Genomic DNA, 21,139 nt, shown 5'->3' with positions numbered 1-21,139 from the left:
AGGGAAGGACAAGAAAAGAGATAAAGAATACAATGCAGTAATATTCTTTTCAAATGTTTTATATTAGAAAGTAATAAAGAGTTAATTGTAAACATTTTCTTTACCAAATGGCCATAAGTGGCAAGGGATGAAAATATATATTATATTAGTTAAAACATTATATATTGTTCTTGTTATTTTAAGTCAGGGTTGTTTATCATAATGTGGGATTATTTTAATAAGTAAAAAGTTCCCTTCTAAGTTAATGTTATTTTATTTTCACAATCAAAATATGACATACTTTATATTTTCACTTTCACGGTCAAGATGTAACATATACTTCCTTGATGTTGTAATTGATAATTAAGGATCCATGATCTCAACTAATTATTAAATGTATCTATTGAGCTATGCATTTTTATGTAAAAATAATAAAAATATGTAATAAAATTAACCTAGTTAATTATCTTTATGCACTAACAATGAGGGAAATTTGACAAAATGACCCTAAAAATGTCATTAAATACGCTAGTTTAATTGCGCAAATGACCATTTCAATATATTCTAACGAAATTACCCGTCGCGTAATGAGAAAGACAGGATCGTTTCGCGAAAAAAAACCTCTGAAAATTTCAAAATGATCATGTCATTCGCATTACGCGATGGGGTAATTTCACAGGCTTTATCTTCGCGTTACGATTGTGCATTCGCGTGACGATCGTGCCCTTCGTATTACGCGACGAAATGTAATTTTACAGGTTTTCTTTTAGCGTGACGATCCTACCCTTCTCGTTACGCGACGGAAATAACTTCGTCAAAATATTTTGAATTGATCATTTGCGCAATTAAATTTATACTACTTTTTAGGTTGTTTCATCAAATTAATCAATATTTTAAACTTATTTAACTTCTATAAATGTTCTATAAATGTTAATAATAAATAGTTATGAAAATGTTTTATATTTAGTTTAATATAAAATGTTTCTGTGTTTTATTTAATTTATAAATTAGAAAATTATAACAATTTTTGTGATATTTGAAAATCATACAATAAAAACAAGCAAGAAAATAACTAAACCTTTGGTCTTAGATAATCGGTAAGGGCCGCGCGAACGCAGGCCCCCTCAGAAACAAATTATGACGTAGATTCAACCACAATGGGCTGATCTTAAGTAAGAACCCTTTCTAAGTGCAATGAAAGTCACTGACCTAGGCCATGGACCTTCTTGATCGCCCAAAGACCCCGTCCAGGTAAGTAATTGTTTCAGTAGCCAGGCCCATCTTTTTATATGACGGTGGATTAAAAAATCAATTATTATATCTCCCGATGTGGGAAGAAACACCCGTAACAATGCTTCTTATTTCTCACACCCCGCCATCATGAGATCTGAAGAAACTTTCGAGGAAAGAGTAATGGAGACAAACATTATTGTCATCACATTCGGTAAAGTTATTGTCACCCGTAACTTGTTTCATTTGTCTTCTCTTAAGAAGTAATGGGTGTTTGTTATAAATGAACTTCATCGATTCTGATTTTAAGTTCAGTTTTTGCGTTATTACCTGAGAATGAAATTAAGAATAGTTCTAATGTAAAATTTCTTTGAATTTGCAGTCAACTAGATTGTTGTTGGATAATAAACTTATAGTAGGATTTTTTGATGTCGATTCTTATGGACAATTGATTCCCCCCACAATGATGAAACTTCCGGAAAAACCTGAAGTGATTCAAAAGAGGTTTAAGGTTTTGTGCAATTGAGAAAACAATAAAATAATGAAATATTAGATTTTAGGAGGTTCAACCCACAATAACAATGCATATATCCACTATGGTCTTTTATTCTATAGAATCCAATGGTTGAAGTAACTCTACCTTACAATGTTAATGGGATTTCTGAATGAGTGAAAATATGATGCAATTGTGTGGTTTATGAATTTGTTTTACTGGTAAATTGGTAAATTTGTGTTTGCAGAATCTCAACTCTTTAAATTACTTTTCTTACTCTCAAATCCTAAATGGAATAGAGAAGGAAAGAGGAAAGAAAAGGGAAACAAAAGCCCAATGTAGTAGACATGCACCCTGGAACTAGTGAAGTAGCTATTTGAAATATACTGCAGGTTATAAAACTAAATTTTAGTTGACAAAATTTGAAACTATTTAAAGTATTCCTGACTTTTGTGAATACTGTCATCACAAAAGGAACCCTTTCCTTAGCTTGGAAGGTAGAAGCAATTGAGAGTTATTATATTACTTCTAATCTAAATTGATTGAATAAAGAATAAATAGAACATTACATTGATATAATTTTGTAATAATTTCCAGAACTAATATTTTTAATCAACCTCTATTATATTTTAGAAGATTGAGTAAAAATTATATAATTTTCTTTAAATGTAAAAACATATTAAATTGTTACGAAAATTATTGTGTTTATATAAATTGAATATAAAAATGTAATGTTAAATAGGTAAAACTAATATATTTTAGAAATATTTTAACATTATTAGAATAACACAAACAAAAGAGAGAAACTTTAAGAACTTAAAGAATGGTAGGGGCCGCGCGAACGCAGACCCCCTCAGCAACAAATTATGACGTAGATTCAACCAACATGGGCTGATCTTAAGCAAGCACCCTTTCTATGTGCAATGAAAGTCACTGACCTAGGCCATGAACCTTCTTGATCGCCCAAAGACCCCGTCCAGGTAAGTAAGTAATCCAGTTTCCAGGCCCATCATTTTATATTAAGGTGGATTGCAAATCAATTCTTCTACCTCCCGATGTGGGAACAAATACTCGTAATAATGTTTCTTGTTTCTCACACCGCCAACACGAGATCAGAAGAAGGGAGAAGAAACTATGGCGTTACTGCTGGTTCTTCATTTGAGTGGTTCATGGTGAAGAAGATTTCGAGGAGAGAGAGTAATGTACACAGAGATTATTGTCATCACGTCCGATTCCCCCACAATGATGAAAAATGGGGAAAGCCTGAAGTGATTCAAAGTAAAGCTTAAGGTTTAGGGTTTGTAAATTTGTGTTTGCAGAAACTCTGCTCCTTCAATTAATTTTCTTACTTTCAAATCCTAAATAGAATGGAGAAGGAAAGCCGACCCTGAAACTGGTGATGTCTCTATTTGACAGAGACTGCAATTGTAATGAAATAAACCTAACTTTGGTTGAAAAAGTTTGAAACTTTTTGACAAAGTATCCCTGCCTTTTGTTTATACTTTCATCCCCAAAGAACCCTCTTTGAATGGAAGGTAGAAGCAATTTGGGAGTTGTTCTGAAAACCTGCTTTTTGCTGTTCATTATCATAGAGAACATGAGTCCCTTTAAATGTCCAGAATGTAGCTAACGGTCACACATCATTGGACTTGTAAGAAAGGGTGAAAAGTTGAGAATACCGAGGAACTTCAAATTTACACTTAATTATGCGTGAAAAGATTAAAGTTTACTTGTCATAAACCATTTAACATTTTCTTTATAATCTTCCAGATATTGTAGTGAAAATTTATGCTTTTTTTCATAGTTTATAGACTGAATAACACGTAAGTCAGTATGCTTTTTTGAAGAAGTCTACATAGAAGTAACCAACACGGGTGTTCTGTTGCAAAATGTTTGAAAACACAACTTAGTGATCTAAAATTGTATCAGTTATACCCATCTGGGTTAGAGCATCCTTAAAAACATACTAAGATTTGTTTGAAGAGATTTTATTGGAATCAATTAGATTTATTTTAATAACAGTTTTTTCAAGTTTGTTCAGACTATGTGTAAACTTGCAGTGTAAGAAGACATGAAATATGAGCAACTGTTTCTTAGCAAAAAAAAACCATATGTGCGTATTTGTTAATTCGTTAAATTTTATTTGGTTCAATAGTTAATTTAGTCTCTAAGTTTAGGTATGTACCCGAAATCCCAATAACACTGTGTATCTAATCAACGGATTCAGGTATATTAATTCGGGATGGATTTCGATTTTATATTTCAAAGAAAGAAAATGTGACTTGGAAGCTCCGATAGTTCTAAAATCGATTTTATATTTCAAAGAAAGAAAATGTGACTTGGAAGCTCCTATAGTTCTAAAATTTAGCTAACTTAAATAATATGAGCTACCAATCCAAGTTTTTCTATCTCTATTTTTCTCCCTCCCATTATAAAATAAATTGTTTTTTTCCAAAATTTTAAACTAATTACATTTGTTAAAATGTTGATGAAAAAAAGTTTATCTAGCCTTGTCTAAAAATTTATCAAAAATAATTTTTGTATCTACTCTTTACATAAAATATTTCATATAATTCAATCACATATTTTTTTTTATCAAAACAAAATTATTTGTATTGCCCTAGTCCCATTGATAGATAGTTTTCACGAAAATAAGTAGAACCATGGGATCTATGGACTGAGCCCATCACGGGGTTCATAAACTTTAAGATAAACAAAATCTTTATGATGCAAATGTAAAGAAGGTAGAGCCCTGTGGGACGGGTATACTTTATGGGAGAAAGGAAAATGTGTCCAACCATAGAGGAATTTTGAGCTATCCTGATGATAAACAACAAGAATATTTTGCATCTAAAGTCATTAATGGAATCAGTGTCCTTAAGTAAGCTCTTGCATGAGGAATATTGATATACTAAAACAACATCTGAGATAATCCTCAAGAAGAATGTCATCGACTTCCAAAAGTGGACAAAATTGGAGGTTAGAAATGGAGAAATCCCCATAACATTGGGCTCCACCACACCCACCTGACCAAACTGATGAACAAATTCGATCAAGTATCGTTTGTTCATGCTCCAAGAAGCAAAAACTGCTTCGCGAACGCCTTGGCTACTTTGGCAGCCATGACTCAAATTCCTGACGGAATTAAAGTCAAACCTTTAAAAATACCACAAAAGAAACTACCTATTTTTGAAAAGGGAGCAGTAACTTCTTGTAAGAATGTTATTAAGCTCTGGTACAATACTCTCCAAAATATATAGAATATGTAGAGAATCCTTCACACTTTTGAGCAAAGGAACAACAAACCCTATGCCAATACTCCACCAATTATACATGGATTGCCAACAAACTTTACCGAAGATCTTTCGATGGTCAAAACATTCTCTACACAAATAATTCTGAATCAATGAGGATCATAGAAAAAGTACATGCAGGGACATGTGACCCACACATTAATGGAATGATTTTAGTTAAGAAAATACCATGCTTAGGATATTACTAGCAAAACTTCGAACAAGAATGTGTGAGCTATGTAAGGAGTTGTCATCAGTGCCAAATTTATGCTAACCTAAAGCATACTCCGACCTCGATATTCTGCAATATGACATCCCCTTGGCCCTTTTCTACATGGAGCATCGATGTGATTAGGAAAATTTATCCTCATGCTTCAAATGGACACAAGTTCATACTCGTAGCCATAGACTACTTTACCAAATGGGTTGAAGCAGCCTCCTCAAAGTCTTAAAATCATCTTAAGTGGAAATGTTCATCCAAACTTGCATCATCGCTAGAAATGGAGTCCCTCACGCCCTGATTTAAGATCAAACATCATAAGTCATCGCCCTACAAACCCCAAACCAATGGGCTATATTTGGTTATGGAGGGCAAGGGAAATGGCTTTAATGGCGGTGCAAGGAACGGTAGAGGATTCCTATGGAAAATTACCATCATACCTTTACATGTTGGAGAAGAATAATCTGGATACCATAACAGACATCCAGACAGACGAGCTCGGCCACTTTAAGTATATGTTCATGTTCTTAGGCCTCTCAATTAGGGATTTCAAAGCCTTTTACCGTCCTGTAGTGTGCGTTGATGGTAGTTTTCTTAAGCACAATGTGGGAGGTCAACTATTGGTGTCTATTGCCTTATATGCGAATGAACAACTATATCCTGTCGCATTCGACGTTATTAATTCAGAGAATAATAACTCTTGGACTTATTTTATGCAAAAACTGAGAGAAGGAATTGGATTAGTTGATGACCTCGTCTTCGTATCCGATAGACACCCAAGCATCGCCAATACATTGTGTGTTATTTTTTCAGAAGCAGACCACGTTGCGTGCACATATCACATAAAGATGAATATTATGGCCAAATTCAAAACTAATAAATGTCATATGGAGTTTGATTTGACTTCTCGTGCATACACTATCCACAACTTTAGCCGGTTTTTTTTGACAAGATTAAGGTTTTCCAAGGTTTTCAAATTAGTATCCTTCCTTTACTTTACTTAGCAAAACACGAAGTACTTAACGAAACGCGAAGTATAAATTTTAAAGTTAAAGTTTAAAGTTAAAGTTAAAATTACACTTGTTTTTATGTTTTTATGTTTTTATGTTTTTATAAATAGAGGTAAAGTTACACATACACCCAATGGTTGTACATTAAAGATTATCTTCAAGTCTGGATAACAAACAATGAAGGATACCCAATTTAGTTTGATTATCCTTCCTTACTTCTATTCAGCCTTGAAGTATCTTCAAGTGTGGATAGTAGACAAGGAAGGATATACAATTTAGTTTGATTATCCTTTCTTACTGCTATTCAGCCTTGAAGTTTCTTCACGCACAATGGTTTTACATTGAAGGTTAACTTCAATTCTGAAGTGCAAGCTTGAAGTTTCACTTGAAAGTATCTTCCAATTCTTTGGTATGTTATGTAAAGTTCATGCTCATTTCTTTGGTATGAATCTTGGTATGTTTTACATTTAAAGAAAACATAGACTATCAATTCGCGAGACGTGAAGTCCTTCGCGAGACACGAAGTACTTAGCGAAACGTGGTGTCATTCAAATTATCATCCAATGTAATGAACAGAATATACACAAAATTCAACTACAAATATTTTAGAATTACATTTACATTAAAAGTAACTTGAAGTTCTCTCCAAAATTCAATTCAAGATTACAATAATATGGTTCTATAATTTGATGGAATAACCTGACTGCAATCTTTTGTCTCCAAAACTCCATTTTATCTGAGGTCACCTTTTGTACACCTTGGTTAGCAGTCAAATATTCTATATATATATAAGCGTGAATACACCACAGTCCCCGCTCTCAGTTGCTCTAAGGACTTCCCCTACCTTAGCTGCTGCATTTTTGCCTTTGGGGTGTGGAATCCTTTTGAATGCCATGGGCTGGAAGTTAAAGTTAGGAAACCTTTGTAGATGAGCATCAGAGATTCATTTTGCAAATAAACGTGGAATCATCTCACATAATGGTCTCAAGTATGGATCCAGATTCTTAAAAAGATAAGAATCACAGTCATAAACGTCAATGTGATTCTTTTGTAGACGAGCTACGCACAATACCTAGTGCTTGTTATAATGTTCAGAGTCACGTATATATTGTCGATTGATTCCCAATAAGGCATATATCTAAGTTCTACACCCAAGAAGTAATCTTCAAATTCTGCGAGTGGATAATTTTCAAGATCTTTTTTAAAAGTGTTGTACTCTCGCCTTATCTTATCTCCGAATAAGCAATTCCCTATTGTTACTTTACAATTTTTATATGTCTTGCAATATTCTGCAATCCTTTTTCGCAACAAGTGACAAAATGCGTCAATTTCCTGCACAATGGAAAAACATTCGGTATATATCAAACAACATTGTTAGAATAACATTAATGAATTATGAATTGCACGACTTACAGTATCTTGAAGTCATGTGAACTTTGTTAGAACTCTAAGAAACATCTCCTTCCCTGCTTTACAAGTATACACATGCTTTTTCTCAGCCTTGGTTTTTGGATCATTCAACCAATTATTTACTTCAACCAGCAGCTCATCTTCAAATTTTTGAAGGGGATTGACTGTTAATGGATCATTTGCCTTGGTTTTGTCAAAGAAGGGTTGTTGTACGAGTCATCTTTTTTCGGCTTCCTCACTCTCCTATTTTTCACAACTGTTGTTGCTTTAGGAGGAGTGTTGTATAATTTGAAATCATCATCGTCATCTTCAACCTTCGTCTTCTTCTTCTTATTATTATTCTAAATTACTTGTTGCATCATATCGGTGAGCTTCACATCCTCAGTCTCCTTCATACTCGTAGCCATAGACTAATTTACCAAATGGTTTGAAGCAGCCTCCTCAAAGTCTTAAAATCATCTTAAATGGAAAAGTTCATACGAATTTGCATCATCGTTGGAAATGGAGTCCCTCACGCTCTGATTTAAGATCAAGCATCATAAGTCATCGCCCTACAAACCCCAAACCAATAGTGTGGTTGAAGCGACAAACAACACGTTAGTGATTAGGATCATCTAGAAGATGACCAACACATATAAGGACTGCCATGAGAAACTGTCGTGTGCCTTATTGGGATATCATACAACTGCTTAAGTCTTCACTAAGGAAATTCCATACTTCTTAGTTTACAACATGAATGTCGTACAACCTATTAAAATCGAGATTTCAACTCTAAGAACACTCTTAGAAAACTATGTTATTGAAGAAGACTATCTCAAATCTCGATATGATCAACTAACATTAATGAAGGACAACAGGTTAAACGCTTTATATAAAACCCAATCCTACCAAAATCGAATGCCAAACACCTTCAATAGAAAGATAAAACCTAAAACTTCAAAGAAGGTGATCTAGTTATCAAACGAACTTGAAAACTCCTAGATCCTAAGGGCAAATTTCGTCCCCAATGGGAAGGACTCTTCATAATCAAGAAAATTTTCTTTAGAAGAGTTTTCCGCCTATCTACTATAAAAGGCGAAGAGTTCATTGCACTAAGCAATCTCAATGCGCTTAAAAGATATTTTGTATAATATCAAACTATGCACATAACAGTTTTTAGCCCGACCTTGAAAGAAGCATATTTCAATAGAATTCAATCCCAAGTTTGTATAACTTGTACCATGGACAGAGGATTCATGTCCGAACTACGATATACCTTATTCTTCTCATATAGAAAAATAAAGGAGAGAAGATACGTAGGCAACCCGCATGTTTACGGCCCAGATCTTATTTAAATAAATAAAAACCCCAGTCCTTTCCTTAAGATAAAGTGAAAATGTTTTGAGAAAGGAAGAAAACCTTGATTTTAACCTAAAACCGATGTGACAAATTTTAGGAAACAAGTAGAGGCAAAGCTAAAATATCTCTTCCATCCGAGTGATATTCTCAAAAATAAAATTGAGGATTTTACAATGACTTCGATTCAAGTGATTATCCAAAGAGTAACCCTCAAAAAATAGAAAAATGTTTTTATGTTTGTTGAGGTATTGAAATCACCATTAATGCTCACTCAAACTTTAGTTTTGATTGCTACAACAAGAGCATAATGTACCAATTATACTAAATATACCCCGTAAACTAAAAAATGGTTCAAAGAGGTTGAGGTATTAAAATCACCATTCGTGCTCACTCAGACTCTAGTCTTGATTGCTACGGTAAGAGCATAATATATCGATTCTACCAGATATATCCAGAGTAAACAAAAGAAAAAAAGGAAAAAAATGGCAAATGAAAACCCAAAGTATAAAGTTGATAAACCTCTCTAAAAGATATTATTTATGATGAGTGGAATTTTAATAAATGTAGTTCAAGGCCAAGTTACCAAAAATAGTTGCACCATTGACAAAACATTGAAATTTTGACTATCTTCTTCGAGGATTATGATTCTAAATAATCGTTTATACACAAGATCGAATTTATAGCCGATATCTCAAAAATTGGGGAAAGATAAATCTTATTCCTTGAAGAAAGAAAAATAATCACAAAGGACATAAGAGATGTTCAAAACCTAACCCCAAACACGTTTCGAATTCAAAAACGTCATTATTCATTTAGAAGGATCAATGTTCATTTCTCAATCTTGAAAAAAGAGAAACAATGATAAGAACTAGGGGAACAAAAAATGCCTCTTTATCCAAAAACATGAGTAATTTGTTCGTAAAGTTTGAAATCGCCGATTGATGGATTTCAACTAGCTGTGAAGGTCATTTTGACAAAAGAAAGGGAAAAATGATTATATTGAAATATTCCCCTAAAAATCCAAAAGAGCCAAAAACCGATACTACAAAAGAAAATAAACAAATCAAACTCCAAAACCCTATTTGTTGATAGGTACGAGATATCGTTCGTACACGATTCTGTTTAAAACCCTATTTGTTATTTGTTAATAGGTTCAAAAACCCTATTTATCGATAGATACTTAAACCCTATCTCTTGATAGGTACCAAACCTTATTTATTGACAAGTACCCGAGATTATTTGTACATGATTCATCCAAATCCTATTTATCGATAGATACGAGACATCATTCGTACACAATTCCGTTTAGACCCCTATTTGTTAATAGGTACTCAAACCTTATCTGTCGATTGGTACCAAATCTTGTATGTCGATAAGTCTCGAGCTCATTCGTACATGATTCATTCAAACCTATCTCTTGATAGGTACCAAACATTATTTGTTGACAAGTACACGAGATCATTCGTTCATGATCCATCCAAACCCATATATCGACATGTACAAGATATTGTTCGTACACGATTCCATTTAGACCCTTATTTGTTAATAGGTACTCGAACTCCATTTATCGATAGGTACCAAACCTTGTCTGTCGACAAGTCATGAGATAATCCGTACTTGATCCATTCAAATCCTATCTTGTGATAGGTACCAAATATAAACATCATTTTAATTATTTACTATAAATATTATGTACTTCTTTAAATATTGTGAAAAAAAAAACATTGAGAGAAATTAGAATGGAAGGAAAAGACTTGTGTTGAGTTCCTTCCCCGGACACTTCTTCAAGAAAGCATATTAACTTAGGCGTTGCTATCTTAGTGTATAAACTTAGAAAACTTGGCAGAATTTGTCCAAACAATATCTGGAAGATTAGAAAGAAAATGTTAAATGGCTTCTGACAAGTAGTCTTTCATCTATTCATACATAGTTAAATGCAAATTTGAAGTTCCTTGGTAATCTCAACTTTTAAGCCTTTCTTACAAGTCCAAAGATATGTGACGGTTGGCTGCATTGTGGACATTTAAAGGAATTCATGTACGCTATGATAATGAAACAGCAGGAAAAACAAGTTTTCAGAACTCTCAAATTGCTTCTACCTTCAAGACAAAGAAAAGGGTTCCTTTAGGATGAAAATATGCACAAAAGGCAAGAATACTTTATAAATAGTTTCAAACTTTCTAAAACAAAGTTAGGTTTAGTTCATTACAATTGCAGTGTCGGTCAAATAGAGACATCAACGGTTTTTAGGGTGCATATCTACTACATTCCATTTAGGATTTGAGAGTAATTTAAAGAGAGCACACATATTTACAAGTCAAACAAATTCATAAACTTTACAATTGCATCATATTTCCACTCATTCAGAAATCCCACGAACATTGAAAAGTAGAGTTACTTGAACCATTGGATTCTATAGAATGAAAGACCATAGTGGATATATAAATTGTTATCGTGGGTCAAAACCCCTAAAATCTGATATTCATTCTTTTATTGTATTCTCAATTGTTTCATAGAAATGATGCACAAAACATTAAACCTCACTTTGAATCACTTCAGGTTTTCCTCAAAGTTTCATCATTGTGGGGGAATTGATTGTCCATAAGAATCACATCAAACAATCCTACTATAATTTTATTATGTGACAGTTCAATGCATGCATTGTGGGCATTTGAAGGAACTCATGTCCTATATGAGACACAATCCACAACTACAAGTTTTAAGACCAACTCTCAATTGGTTCTACCTTCCAGGCTATGTAAAGGGCTCCTTTTGTGACGACAGTAAGCACAAAAGGCAGGAATACTTAGTCAAATATTTAAAAATTTTCTCAGCTAAATTTTAGTTTTAGTACATGTTAATTGCAGTATCTGTCAAATTGATACATCACCAGTTCCAGGGTGCTTGTCTACTACATTGGGCTTTTGTCTCCTTTTTGTTTTCCCTTTCCTTCTCCATTCTATTTAGGATTTGAGAGTAAGAAAAGTAACTAAAGGAGCTGAGATTCTGGAAAACAAATTTACATGTCAAACAAATTCATAAACCATACAATTGCATAATATTTTCACTCATTCAGAAATCTCATGAACATTGTAAGGTAGAGTTACTTGAACCATTGGATTCTACAGAATGAAAGACCCTAGTGAATATATACATTGTTATTGTGGATGAAACCTCCTAAAATGATGCACAAAACCTTAAGCTTTACTTTGAATCACTTCAAGCTTTCCCCGAAATTTTATCATTGTGGGGGAATCGATAGTTTTTTGTGAATGCAACAACAGTCCAACTAACTGCAAATTCAAAGATCTTTTACATTAGAACTACTAACTGCAAATTCAAAGATCTTTTACATTAGAACTACTCTTAATTTCATTCCCAGGTGAAAACTCAAAAACTGAACTTAAAATCAGTATCACTGAAGTTCCTCAAAAGCTTCTAAACCACCCAAATGAATAACAAGAAGCATTATTATGAGTATTTGTTCCCACATCGAGAGATAGAAGAGTATTTTTTCCCACATCGGGAGATAGAAGAATTGATTTGTAATCCACCGTAATATAAAATGATGGGTCTCACAACTAGATAACTTACTTACCTGGACGGGGTCTTTGGGCGATCAAGAAGGTTCATGGCCTAGGTCAGTGACTTTCATTGCACAGAGAAAGGGTGCTTACTTAAGATCAGCCCATTGTGGTTGAATCTACGTCATAATTTGTTGCTGAGGGGGCCTGCGTTCGCGCGGTCCCTACCATTCTTTAAGTCAAAAGGTTTAGTTTGTTTGTGTAATTCTTATATGATGTTCAAATATTACTTAAAATTTGTTAGTTGTATCTATTTAACATAAAAATTTTGTGGTCAATTTTTATATTAAATTTAACTCAACAAATTTCATAATTATTTATTATCTTACATTTAGATGGAAGCTAAATTACCTACTCAATCTTAAAGTTCATTACAAATATCTGTTATGGAATAGTAAAGGTTTAAAATTTCATTAGAAATATCAATTCTGGAATAATAAAAGTTTAATTTTATTAAAAAAATTAATTCTTTAATATGTAGTATTTGATACTTACTTTGGATAACAATTTTAATTTTTTTTTTAATTCAAAATCCATTGAATGGGGTGGTTCTCCTTGCAACTAGAGGATCATAAGTTCAAAAGATTGACCCAATATAGATCCTTATAATTTACAACATCAAGTAAGTTTGTTAATTTATGCAGTATATGACATTTTAATTATGAAAAATAAATATGATTTACTAAGGAGGGAACTAAAAGAATTAAAATTATATCTAGGTAATTGTCTATTTATTCTTTATTCAATTAATTTAGTTTTGAAGTAATATAATAATGAGTTTGTATATTTTATGAATTAAAAATACATTTTTAATACTTTTATTTTGCACCCTTTAATAAAATATATTAATAAATAGGACTTGAGTTTGATTCTTGAATACAAATTTTTTATATTAAATATTATTGGTTTTGGTTGTACATTGAAAGAAAATTACAATATAAATTATTTGTAACATACAAATTTCTTGTTATAAAAAACAAATTACATTTTTATTGCGATTATTAACATTAAAAAATTAACAATTACAAAATCAGTAACCAGAAAATATAATAACATTTGCAAAGAAAAACATACAAAAACTCAATATAATAATTACAATATTGTACTTTCAACTTTAAATCATGAGAAAAAGATCCATATTCAATTCGTTCATAATATTGCCCATTCTTCACCATCCTTCTCTGTTTTTCTTTTGATTTCTCCTTAGCTTATGTGATTATATTTGAAAAGAAAAGGTTGTTGGAATTTGGAAACAAATAATATTTTTCTATTATAATCAGTCGATGTGAGATGGATAAATGAATAAATCATCCAAATCTAAAATAGAAAATTAAGTATAATAATAAAACAACACCAAACAACACCAGATTTACGTGAAAAAACTTTTCAACCTGAATGGTAAAAATTGATGGTAAAAAACCACGAAGTCAATCGTTAAATATCACTATATTAATAAAAAAATATATACAAATATTCTTCTCAACTTTCAACCTAAACTTGAGGTACATATACAAAGAAAACTAATTTCATTCAAACACAAATAAGTCTAAATATAAGACAATAAGAAATTAGAACATGAAGGTGATAAATGCAAGGAAATTGTTATTTCTCCTTCTTCTTCCTCGGTTTCTTTTCTCTCTATATCTTCTTTCTCTGTTTTATTCTTCTCTTAACAGAATGCTCTCACTCTTACCTGCAGTGATGAAAAGAATGAAAAAAATAACATTATTAGGGTTGGCTTGTTTCATTAAATGCCTAATTGAACTAGACCCACAATACCCAACAAATGTATCTTTTCATTTTATGTTGTGGACATCTTTTATGTTCTTCTATATATTTATTTTGTTCTAATATCTCATATTTAAATTATATCGATTTTCTAAGCATTCTATTGTCCACTACTTTTTATTCTCAAAGTGCCATAATTAATATTATGAAGTTTTTAATCTTGTCAAAAGTTTATATGGTCTTAAGAAAGCAACAAGAAAAATAAATTATCTCACTTTATTTTTTTAAAAGATCAACTTTTATTAGAAAGACGGCAAAATCCGTTCAAACGTTACAAAAAGAAGAAAAAAAACAATAAATAAGAAAACAAATAAGAATTTTAAATGCCAATAAAATTAATTTTTTTTTATCCCGTACAAGCCCCTCTTTTTCAGATTGAGGTGAACGCGTGTAATATAAATCATTTGAGACGCTCGTCTCCATAACTTTTCACTTCGAAAACACTTTTATTTATTTATTTTCAGATTGTTCACCACATTATGAGAAGATTTTGATTTTCCGTTGTATGCGATTTTGTTAGTAGAACTCAATTCAATCGATTTATATTTCAATATCATTTTTTATTGGTTAAACAATCTAATTCTTATATAGTTTTCTTTTGTTAGTATATGTAAGAAGTGACATGAATAAAATTGACATAGTAAAAATTCACATAAAAAATTGTTTTCCTTGAAAAGGCTTAGGCGAAGTTAAATTCCTTCTAACATTGAAAATAAATAGGAACATATCCAGATTTATTTGTAAAATAAATAAAGTATGTTCATGACATACTTCTATTAACATATTTAATGTATGTAAAACTAAAAAGAACACGTATTTTGAAGGTGGTTAAATTGATTTTTTTTTTTTTAAATCTAAAAATGTTTAATAACTAGCGGGCATGTAGTTGTATTAGTTTCACTCAACCACATACTAACCGAAACAATATACGAGAGCCTAATAAGAATAAATCTATTTGATTCCAATAAAATCTCCTCAAACAAACCACAATCTCATTAAGCCAGATGAGTAACTATACAATATTAGATCACAAAGTTGCATTCTCACACAATTAACAAGAAAACACAATTCTAAATTCACAAATTTATCTCTAGTTGGGTCCGTTTTTTTGAGAATTCTTCAAGTAAGCCTATTAAATGTATAAGATTTGGAAACAATTGGCAGAATTTGTCACCATGATATCTAGAAGATAAGAAAGAACATGTGAAAAGGTTTATGACAAGTAGCCTTTAATCTATTCACCTAGAATTAAATGAAAATTTGAAATTCCTTGGAACCATTTGATATGTGAGCAGCCCCTTAGATGTGTTATAATTTAAATTCTTATGAACAACAACAAGAACTTGTAAGAATTGATGTAAAACAAAATTTACCAAAAATTCAAAACTAAAAACTTGTTATGTAACTTTACTAAAGATAATAAACTGAATGTAATTTTCCATGTGCCTCACCAAGAAATGGTTCAGTACTCATCTTACCAGCCTTTTCTATAAGTTCAAAGATATGTGACAGTTCACTGCATGCATTGTGGGCATTTGAAGGAACTCATGTCCTCTATGATACCCAATCCACAACTGCAAGTTTTAAGACCAACTCTCAATTGCAAAACACAAACCATACAATTGCATCATATTTTCACTCATTCAGAAATCCCATAAACATTGTAAGGTATAATTACTAGAACCATTGGATTCTATAGAATGAAAGACCCTAGTGGATATATGCATTGTTATTGTGGGACGAACCTCCTAAAATTTAATATTCATTCTCTTATTGTTTCATCAAAACCTTAAACCTCACTTTGAATCATTTCAGGTTTTCTTTGAACTTTTCTCACTTTAGAAACATTTTAGGTCTTGTTGATCTTGATTGATGTGATTACGTGCATAAATTGAGGGGAACATATTGTTCAAAACATAACTAAACAGATATGAAGACAGATGTCTTAATACGTTCTAAGGATTAGGGGTTTGAGAAACACAACTACTTAGACGTACGTCTACTCTAGCAGTTTAATCTTCATTTGGAATATTTGTCTTGGTTATTTAACCTGCATGGTTAGATGCATACGTCTAATAGACGTTAGACGTTCTTACGTCATGAGCAAGAGGATGATCACGTCTAACCAGACACACGTGTTGCACGTGGTGTTCTTGCATAATTAGACGTATACGTCTAATAGACGGATTTCCAAGTAGAAGTTGAAAATGTGAAAAGAAGAATAAACGTCTAACTACTCGTGTAATTGGACCTTTCATCTTCTGGCTATTTGGACAGTTGTCCTTTGATTAAGTATCTGCTCATGTACCTATTCCCACCAAAAATACGTGTCTCTCAATACATAAAAAATGACTAATATTTCGGATAACTTTAGTCTGTACGTTTAGTACTTACTGTGCGTTTTCATGATTAATATTAAATGTTGCGTCCCTTGGGAACAGATTTTTGAATTTTTGACGGTAGATATGATCATTACATATTAAATACACTATAGGTTTTAATATTTAATGAGTGATATTACTCAAATGTTTGAGTATTTCATAATCCAAGTCTCTCTCTCTAGAATTTGAATCGTCTAGCTCTTCCTCACCTAGTCGAAATGTCATCCTTCTCTCCGTCTCCTAAATCTCTTCAATCTCTTTAAGTGGATTTCAGATCTGTATCCACGCTGAAATCTCTTGGAATGCATAAAATGTCCCTTTGGATTGCGAAAGTTCCTCACCCCTCATCCTATCTATCATGAACAGATAATCCATGAGTTTTTTTAATCGACAAACTTCTATCAAGACAAGTATATTGATGGGATCATTATGGGAAGAATGATCTACTTTACTGAAAGCTCGTTCGGTATGTTCTGTTCAACAGTGAGCTAAGTGTGTGCAAACTGTATTTGATGTAAATCATATTATAGTGAATCCTTCCGATGGTTGGAAGAATGGGTGACGTAGGAGAGTTTGCTTCGAACATCCATAAATAAATTGCTGTGTTGTTCATTTTTGTCATTTTCTCATTCTTCATCTTAAGCTTCAAACCTAAGTAAACATTTCCGCACTTGATTCTGTTTCAAATGTATACAAGGGTTTGCGTAGAATAGAAAGTGAATCAAATCCCTAACAAGATTTCTTTCAAACCGTTTTTCATAAGTCTTCATCAATCGCCAGACCCCTGTCTCTATTGATTAAGCCGATCCTATCAGTTACCTAAGAAGATGTTAAGCTATCTTGAGACAACTCTGGATCTAGAAGAGAGAGACAAGAAAATCTGGGTCATCCGGCACCGACGAGTGCATCTGGGCCATCCGGCACCGATGAGTGCTTCTGGGCCATCCGACACCGGCGAGTGCATTTGGGACATCTGACACCGACGAGTGCATCTAGGCCATCCGACACCGGCGAGTGCTTCTAGGCCATCCGACACCGGCGAGTACATCTGGGCCATCCGACAACGACGAGTACTTTTAGGCCATCCGACACCGGCGAATGCATCTGGGCCATCCGGCACCAGTGAGTGCTTTTAGGTTATCTAACACCGGTGAGTGCATTTGAGCCATCCAACACCGGCGAGTGCATCGGGGCCATCTAGCACCAGCGAGTGCATCTGGGCCATCTAGCATTGACGAATACATTTATTAAGTTGTCTTATGACAACTCTAAATCAGAGAGAGGAGATAGAATATTTGTGCATTGATTAATGCATTTGGGGCATTTGAGGGAATTCAAGTCAAAGTGGAGATTTATTGAGATGTCTTGAATTGATGATTCAAGGAAAGAGAATATTGAACAGAAGAAAGTATATCTTTTTGGTGTGTAATCTTGATTTAAGGAAATAAGATTAATACAAAAGAAATATGATCTTTTATTATGGTAATATAACTAAGAAAGCATTGTGGTAATATTTTGGAGATTATTTGCCAAAATATTGTGTTGACCTAGTTGAAGACTATTTAAAGGTGTAGTCGGGCACTTAAGAAAGTTGAAATCTTTGCCTTGAGAGCCTCGTTTCCAGTTCCAGTTCTATAACGGTTAGGGTTTCAGGGGGCCGAGTGTTATATAAACTCGTGTCATAACCCTAGTCAATACTTTTGTAATCTCTGTTCTGATCTCCTAATAAGATTCTCCTTTTCTGGTGGACGTAGCCAAGTTTTATCTTGGTGAACCACGTTAAAATCTGTGTCGTTCATATTTAATTACATCATCTACGCGTTCCGTTACAACAGTAATGTTAATGTTAGTAGGGAAAATATATAACCGCGACTTAAGACTCGGGATAAACATTATGTTGTTATAAGTGATATGCTTGGTACAAGTGGATTTGGATGAGATTGGGATAGAAAAGTGGTGAAAGTGGATAGTGAAGAAGTTTGGATAGCTTATGTCAAGGTATATTAGTTTATGTTACTTGAATTCTTATTTTAATATAACACTTATATATATATATATATATATATATATATATATATATATATATATATATATGTATATGTATATATATATATATATATTTGTGAGGCACACCCAGATGCGTGTCATTATAGAAGTAATTTGTTGAGAATTGAGAAGATTTGTCAATTATTTGTGGACAATATAAAGCTAATGGAAGTGAAGTTGAAACGACTGATGACGGCGCAAGAGATATCTTTGAAGATATAGAGAGTGGTTCGAAATTAAATAAATAATCAACTAGTGTAGAACGACTTTTTAAGAGAACTCATCATAATGATAGGACCACTGCAATATCTAAGATGGCTGACGTGGTTGGTAAGACATACAATGTTGACAAGATAAGTGCTCAACAAGTTTTTGCTGAAATATCAAAAATTTCAGACTTAGAAGACACAATTTCTACAAATTGTTGATGTACTCACAACAAACGACAGAATGTACAAAGTGTTTATAACAATCCCTAAGCGTATGAGGCGTGCATGGATTTTGTTACAAATAAAGAAGTGATCATCAAGATATGAGATTTTCAATTTCTTATTTTGTGGGATTTTACGTATTTCTTTTGTTATTAAGATTGTTTTTACCTCATATATGAGTAGGGAGATACTTGAAACTTATTGTATACAAAATTATAAACTTTTCTCTATTACTTTAATCTTCTATTAAAATATTATTATAACTTGTTTGATGTTATGCTATTTTTTAGGAAAAAAAATGTCTTGCTAAAAATTGTTTGAATAAGTTATTTTTCTTGTTAGAATTTTTATTTAAAATTATTGATATAAAGTTACTTTTAATTATTTGTCAAAATTATGTTCATAAAATAATTTCTTCCAAACAAAAGAATTGGAATTGAATTATAATTTTATAGTTTTTCTAAACATAGGAATTGAATTGTAATTTAATGTCAATTATTATTTAATTGAAATTAGAATTCCAATATCAATTTCAATTACACCCATCCAAACATACCTTAAGGGGGTGTTTGGTGAGGGGAATTGAAATTAGAATTAAAATCCGATGGAATTATAAACAATGTATTTATTACCTTTTGAATTCTTGTCAAATTAGATGAGAATTCAAATTTCAACAAACAGACCATACCTATTTTTCACCTAACCCATTTTTCCTTCACATCTCTCTCCCTCCCCATTTTCTAGTCGTATCATTTTTTCCATTCTTCTTTCTCCTCTCTCCTCTTCTCTTCTCTTCTCATCTCTTCTCTTCTCTTCTCTTCTGTAAAATTCTCTCACTGGCGACGATGATCTCTCACTGGTTTCAACATCAAGTATCTTCCATATATCTTTTTAATGCTAATTGAAAACACTTTCCATTTTTTTTCTGAATCTGAATGCATTTAGATATTTCTTTAGTTGAGTTTTATTCAATTGATAATATTATTCTTTCGTCAATACACAAATCATATGAAAATTCGAAGTGGAAAACCTGAATTGAGGATATGAACATGCAAATGGATCAACAGTCAGCGGAAGATGCTGAACAGAAGAATAACGAATAACTGATAGGATTCCGATCAGACTTTCAAGGGGAGCTGCTGACTACTGTAAATCCCACCTCCTCGGAAAATTTTCTTATTTATATACAAATTCAAATATTTATTCAAATATTTATTTAAAAACCACAATGGGTTAAAAGAGAGAAACTTGAAGAACTTAAAGAATGGTAGGGGCCGCGCGAACGCAGGCCCCCTCAGCAACAAATTATGACGTAGATTCAACCACAATGGGCTGATCTTAAGTAAGCACCCTTTCTATGTGCAATGAAAGTCACTGACCTAGGCCATGAACCTTCTTGATCGCCCAAAGACCCCGTCCAGGTAAGTAAGTAATTCTCTAGCCAGGCCCATTAATTTATATTACTGTGCATTACGAACAGTTCTTTTATCTCTCGATGTGGGAACAAAATACCGTAATAATGCTTCTTGTTTCTCACATCTCCATTACGAGATTAGAAGAAGGGAGAAAAAACTATGACGTTGCTGCTGGTTCTTCATTTTGGTGGTTCAGAAGCTTTTGATGAGAGAGAGTAATGGAGACAGAGATTATTGTCATCACGTCGGTAAAGATTTTTTACTTTCTTTGAGAAGATAACAAGATAAAGGGTTCTTTCACTTGTCTTTTTCTAATAAGTAAATTAAGATTAATTACTCTTTGAATTTGCAGTCAACAAGACTGTTGTTGGATAATAAACTTATAGTACTAGGATTGTTTGCTGAACGATTCTTATGGACAGTCAATTCCCCCACAAAGATGAAACTTCCGGAAAAACCTGAAGTGATTCAGAAAAGGTTTAAGGTTTTGTGCAATTGGGAATACAATAAAAGAATGAATA

The 21,139-nt window shown here is 32.6% G+C and overlaps 4 non-coding genes across 4 annotated transcripts; 1 reads left to right on the top strand and 3 right to left on the bottom strand.

Annotated features, from left to right (window-relative positions):
- Positions 1–1,077: 1,077 nt before the first annotated feature.
- Positions 1,078–1,238, bottom strand: LOC124922826. The gene has a single exon (XR_007097880.1). It is a non-coding gene; the product is annotated as a U1 spliceosomal RNA (small nuclear RNA).
- Positions 1,239–2,528: 1,290 nt separating this feature from the next.
- LOC124922921 lies at positions 2,529–2,690 on the bottom strand. Its single transcript, XR_007097967.1, has one exon. It is a non-coding gene; the product is annotated as a U1 spliceosomal RNA (small nuclear RNA).
- Positions 2,691–12,563: 9,873 nt separating this feature from the next.
- On the top strand, positions 12,564–12,725 carry LOC124922909. The gene has a single exon (XR_007097957.1). It is a non-coding gene; the product is annotated as a U1 spliceosomal RNA (small nuclear RNA).
- Positions 12,726–20,470: 7,745 nt separating this feature from the next.
- Positions 20,471–20,632, bottom strand: LOC124922838. The gene has a single exon (XR_007097890.1). It is a non-coding gene; the product is annotated as a U1 spliceosomal RNA (small nuclear RNA).
- Between the last annotated feature and the right edge of the window lie 507 nt (positions 20,633–21,139).

This window comes from Impatiens glandulifera, chromosome 1, assembly GCF_907164915.1.
Source record: "Impatiens glandulifera chromosome 1, dImpGla2.1, whole genome shotgun sequence".
NCBI classification, from domain to species: domain Eukaryota; kingdom Viridiplantae; phylum Streptophyta; class Magnoliopsida; order Ericales; family Balsaminaceae; genus Impatiens; species Impatiens glandulifera.
The sequence above is the reverse complement of the archived record's forward strand: the minus strand, read 5'-3'. Positions and strand labels throughout refer to the sequence as shown.